Raw genomic sequence first — 6,301 nt, 5'->3', positions numbered from 1 at the left:
AAAAACTATAACAAATTTCATTTGGAATAACAAAAGATCAAGAATATCAAGGGAAATAATGAAAAAAAATGTGAAGGAAGGGGGCCTAGCAGTACCAGATATTAAACTATACTATAAAGCAGCAGTCTCATCAAAACAATATGGTAGTGGCTAAGAGATAGAAGGGAGGTTCAGTGGAATAGACTTGGGGTTAATGACATCAGCAAGACAGTGTATGATAAACCCAAAGAGCCCAACTTTTGGGACATGAATCCACTATTTGATAAAAACTGCTGGGAAATTTGGAAAACAATATGGGAGAGATTAGGTTTAGATCAACATCTTACACCCTACACCAAGATAAATTCAGAATGGGTGAAGGACTTGAATATAAAGAGGGAAACTATAAATAAGTTAAGTGAACACAAAATAGTATACCTGTCAGATCTCTGGGAAAGGAAAGATTTTAAAACCAAGCAAGAGTTAGAGAAAATTACAAAATGTAAATTAAATGGTTTTGATTATATTAAGCTAAAAAGCTTTTGTACAAACAAAAACAATGTAGTCAAAATCAGAAGGGAAACAACAAATTGGGAAAAAATCTTTATAACAAAAAACTCTGACAGGGGTCTCATTACTCAAATATACAAGGAGTTAAAGCAATTGTATAAAAAAATCAAGCCATTCCCCAATTGATAAATGGGCAAGAGATATGAATAGGCAATTTTCAGGTAAAGAAATCAAAAGTATCAATAAGCACATGAGAAAGTGTTCTAAATCTCTAATAATTAGAGAAATGCAAATCAAAACAACTCTGAGGTATCACCTCACACCTAGCAGATTGGCTAAAATGAAAGAAGGGGAGAGTAATGAATGCTGGAAGGGATGTGGCAAAACTGGGACATTAATGCATTGCTGGTGGAGTTGTGAACTGATCCAACCATTCTGGCTGGCAATTTGGAACTATGCTCAAAGGGCTATAAAAGAATGCCTGCCCTTTCATCTAGTCATACCATTGTACCCCAAAGAGATCATAGAAAAACAGACTTGTACAAAAATATTTATAGCTGCGCTTTTTGTGGTGGCAAAAAACTGGAAAAGGAGGGTATGTCCTTCAATTGGGGAATGGCTGAACAAATTGTGGTATATGCAGGTGATGGAATACTATTGTGCTAAAAGGAATAATAAACTACAGGAGTTCCAGGTGAACTGGAAAGACCTCCAGGAACTGATGCAGAGTGAAAGGAGCAGAGCCAGAAGAACATTGTACACAGAGACTGATATACTATGGTAAAATCGAATGTAATGGACTTCTGTACCAGCAGCAATGCAATGACATAGGACAGCTCTGAGGGATTTATGGAAAGGAACGCTACCCACATTCAGAGGAAGGACTACAGGAGAGGAAACATATAAGAAAAACAAATGCTTGAACGCATGGGCTGAGGAGGACATGATTGAGGATGTGGACTCGAAACTACAACACCAATGCAACTATCAACAATTCTGAAATAGGTCTTGATCAATCACACATATTAAAACCAGTGGAAATGTGCATCAGCCATGGGTAGTGGGGAGAGCGGGGGGTGAAGGGGAAAGTAGGAGCATGAATCATGTAACCATGTTAAAAATGAATATTAATACATGATTAAAAAATTAAAAAAAAAGAAATAAGTAATATTAAAAAAATGTTTTTCTCTCTGGTAATATACTTAGGAATAATAGGAACATAAAATAATAGATCTAGACCTGGAAAAGACTTCAGAGGCAACCTAAACCTATTCCTTTCATTTGACAGGTAACTCACCCAAAGTTACAGGAAATAATTGGCAGAATCATATTCTGAACCCAAGAGGGTCTAAGTATAATATTCTTTCCACTGCACTTTGAGTAGAAACGGAGCTGGCCTTGAAGCCAGGAAGACTTGTGTTCAAGTCCTGCCTCTAGCATATGTAGGCATTTAGGGAACTCTATAGGATTATAAATTGCAGAGACAGTGCTGACTTAAAGGAAATTCCTCATCTAGGAGTTTCCTATATCAATGAAATTAGTTTTAATTCCTATCCCCTGTTCCCTCTCCATAAGGAAAGTACTATATATATGGTGAGATTTCTTTGGTGGGAAGTGACAAGTTTCAAAACAAAATGCTATTAAAACAATCTTAAATTAAATAAATGTAATGGCATTTTCTCAGTTAAGATTCCCCTTAACTTCTTGGAAGCTTTTGATGCTGTTGATCATTCCCTCCTCCAAATATTTTCTCTTCCCTGGATTCTATGACCCTACTTTCCCGTGGTTCTTCTCCTCTACCTTTTTGCTCACTCTTTCTAAAGCTCCTATGGTGGAAAATCTGTCCGTTTTCCACTAAAAATGGCTATCTTCCAAGGCTCAGTCCTGGAACCACTTCTTTCTCTATGCCCTTTTCCTCTCATCCACTTCTGTAAATTTACTTGAAATCTAGAAAAAGAAATGGCAAATGGAAAGAGCCAACATGACTTCATCAAAAACAGATCATCCCAGAATAATTTCTTTTCTGACAGGTTATTACCAAACTGGCAGAGAAGCAAAATTCCAAAGCTATAAGTAACCTAGATTTTGGATAAGCATTTGTTGAAGTCTCTATTCTTGTGGCAAAGTCATAGAGATATGGGCTAGAAGATAATACAACTAGATAAATTCAAAATTGGTTGACTACTCAATACCAAAGAGTTAACAGTTTGATATCAACATGTTAGATGGTGTCCAAAGGAGGGCCCAGGGTATCTGTGACTTGGGTGTTATGCAGTGTAAAATGTTTAACAATGCCTCTGATTTAAAAAGGGATAGATGAGGGCACCTGCCCTGGGTTCAAATCTGGCCTCAGACACTTCCTAGCTGTGTAACCCTGGGCAAATCACTTAACCCTCATTGTCTAGCCCAGAGGTCAGCAACCTTTTTGGCCGTGAGAGCCATAAACGCCACATTTTTTAAAATGTAATTCTGTGAGAGCTGTACAGTGCTCATAGTGCACGCTCCTGTAACAGTGCCTGAAAAAAAAATTGACTTTATGGCTCCTGCAGAAAGAGCCATACATTGCCAACCCCGGTCTAGCCCTTATTGCTCTTCTACCTTGGAACCAATACATAGTACTGATTCTAAGATGGAAGGTAAGGGCACGCACAAACAAATAAATAAATAAACAACTGAATGAATGAACAACTAAACAAACAAACAAATAAATAAAGGGAAGGGCATAGATGGCATGCTTATCAGATTTGCAGATGACACAAACTTAGGAAGCAGAGCTAATATGTCAGATAACAAAAATCAGGATTCAAAATGGTCTAAAATATTTAGATAAATCTAATAAAATGAAATACAAAAGTGATAAATCAAAGTATAAGATGAAGGAATCATGGCTAAAAAGAAATTTATCTGAAAAAAATCTGGAGATTTTAGTAGACTTCAAGACAAATATGAGTCAACAGTTTAACAGCAGCTTAGCAAACTGATGTGCCCTTGGGTTGCCAGGAACTCTCAGGGCATTTTGCTGTGTTTAGTCTGAGGTACCACATTAGAGGAAGAACATTGATAAGCTAGAGGATATACAAAGAGGTACAATCAGGGAAGCAAAGGGTATCGAATTTATGCCATGTTAGGACTAGCTGGAAAAAGAAATAACTAAGATGGGCAATTGCAAAGGGCACATTCAGACCTAACATGAGATTTCTAACAATTATAACTATTCCAAAATTGAATAGGCTACTATTAGAGTAATAAGCTTCCCCTTACTGAAAATCTTTAAATGAAGGCTGGATGAATATTTGATAAGTATTTAGGAAACAGAAGAGATGCGTGATTTCACTGGTATGGGGAACTCACTCTACCAATTTGGGCCAACACCTTTTTTGTAACTTTCTCTTCAATAAATGCCTAAAGCACAGTAAGTTCAATAGCTTGCTCAGAGTCATTTGCCAATATGAATCAGAAGCAAGATTTGAATCTAGGTCTTTCTGGCTTTGAAGATAACCCTATTCACTGCATAGTAGAAGGAATTATTTTTCAATTTTTAGCTATACTACATGGCCTCTGAGGTCTTTTACAACTCTAAAATTCTGTGAGTTTGTGATTTATTATCTTTATACAGTTAATTTCAAATCTATCTATCCAATCTATCTATCTAATCTCTGTATCACCAGCTGTATACATCTACCTGGAAGTCTTGTCAGCATTTAAAACTCAACATGTCCAAAAGTGAATGCATAATCTTCCTCTTCTGAACTTCTCTTTTTTTCTGCTGAGAATACCACTATCTTCCCAATCACCTAGGGAATTTGAAGTCATTTTTGACTCTTTTCTCTTCCTCACTACCCAGCCAATCTGTTTTAAATCCACATCTCTCCCCTTTATTTCTACTTCAAGGTTACCTCCCTGAGATCCTCATCATTTCTCACTTCAATTACTGACAGAGAGCTTTTCTAATTGGTCTAATAATTCTTCCCTTTCCAATCCATTTTCTACTCAGCTATCAAAATAAACTTAAATACAGGTATTAAAATGTTATTTCCCTACTCAAAACCTTTCAGCTACTCCTTTTATTTCTTCTAGGAAAAAATCCAAACTCTTGAACCTTGCTTTAAAGACTGCCCCCCCCACACACACACACAATCTAATTCCAAAATCTACTTGTCATTATCACATTACTTCCCTTCACATATTCTATGTTTGAAAAAAAACTAGTTGTTCCCTAAACTTAGCATTTTATCTTCCATCATCTAGTTGTGCATATAGCCCATACCTTAGAAACACTCCACCTTTCACAATTAATCTTTCTTTCATTCATGGATTTAATCTCAGACATCATCTACTCTGGGAAGCCTCCTGTAGCAATCCAGGTATACATTAATTGTGATATTATTCTGAGTGCCCCAAAACTGACTCTTGTATTGCTTATGATTGATTTCTGTAACCTTGAGTTAAACTGAACCTCAGCCTTGCCAAATTCCTAGCCCTTCCCTAAGGCTACACTCTGGAAGACTGGTCAGTTATCTCAGCCTCCTTATTTTACCAAAACCAATCAATTAGCATTTTATTTGTAGACCTTAGGCCACATGGATTCCTGATCTAGATGTTAGCTCTACCTATTGTTTTGGTTCCAACAGTTTGTATCTCCTGATGATTACCTCATAATGTTAATGTAACAGACCACTTGGCTCTCCCCTTTCCCTCCCCCCATACAGTTGTAACCCCAATAAAAGTAGCTATATGACAGTTGAGAAAGGAGAGCTCTGAACCATCTAAGCTCTTGACCATGAGAGCTCTGAACCTTCTAAGCTTTTGAGCACCAGAGCTTATTCGCTGTCTGTCTACCTTATGCCAAAGCTTTCTATATCTGCGTGTCTTTATTCTCGCCTTATGATCTCTTTCCACTAGTTTTTAACCCGTTACCCATTTTCACTCAGTCCTTGGTTCCCCTTTCTGAGTGTCCAACACACTCGGAATCTTTGTGGAGTTGGTGGACGGCTTCCCCTCCCCTTACCCCAAATTTTTAAGGAACTAGGTCTATATATTTGTCAGCTTTATGAAAAAGAAAACACTATGAAAGTTTCAGACAGAACATGTAAATGCTCAATTTCAATACTAAATTACTCCAGTACAGCATATTCATGTTGAAGACTCAACTGCATGGCAAGAATATACATAAAATGAGGCAATACTTCTTTTAGAGGTCTATTCTGAAAGGCAGCCTTGTGGATAGATTGATGGACTTAAGTCAGGAAATCATGGAATTAAATCCTCTCACACATGCTAACTACATGGTTATAAAATCACTTATCTGGTTTAGTCTATTTTCTTATTTGAAAAAGTTTTAAGAATCAAAAGAGGGAGAAATATTTTACAAATGTTAAAGTCCCATATAAATATAATTATTATTACTTGTAATTAAAAATTGAAACCACTATGTCATCATTACTTGTGGAACAAACTTTAAATTTATGTCACTGGGTTATATAACTATATAGTGAAAAAGGTTTTTGAAATTCCACTTTTTCACGTGTTTAATTTACAATTGTATTAATTATACTATAACATAATTCAGACAAATCTAGTTAAAATGTTTTAGTAAAAATAAGAGAACTTACAAAAATCTTTACAAAGCAAACAGAAATAACTAAATTTAACATTCCTTCAAAATGTAAAAGCCTAAAAGCAATAAGGTTACATTCCCTCTCCCAAGAGTGGGAATCAATTAACCTTGGTATTATCTATAGTATGGTAGACTACAATGATTTTTGAAAAAAAAGGTCTTGTGATGAATCTAAGTGAATCAGTGGATTCAGAG

At 36.2% G+C, this 6,301-nt stretch overlaps 1 protein-coding gene across 1 annotated transcript in view; it reads right to left on the bottom strand.

The window, feature by feature from the left end:
- Nucleotides 1-6,301, bottom strand: part of MIA2 (MIA SH3 domain ER export factor 2) — a 176,023-nt gene that overhangs the window by 79,287 nt on the left and 90,435 nt on the right. The window lies entirely within an intron of this gene.

This window comes from Gracilinanus agilis, chromosome 2, assembly GCF_016433145.1.
Source record: "Gracilinanus agilis isolate LMUSP501 chromosome 2, AgileGrace, whole genome shotgun sequence".
Classification (NCBI taxonomy): domain Eukaryota; kingdom Metazoa; phylum Chordata; class Mammalia; order Didelphimorphia; family Didelphidae; genus Gracilinanus; species Gracilinanus agilis.
Note: the sequence above shows the minus strand (reverse complement) of the source record. Positions and strands in the feature narration are given on the sequence as shown.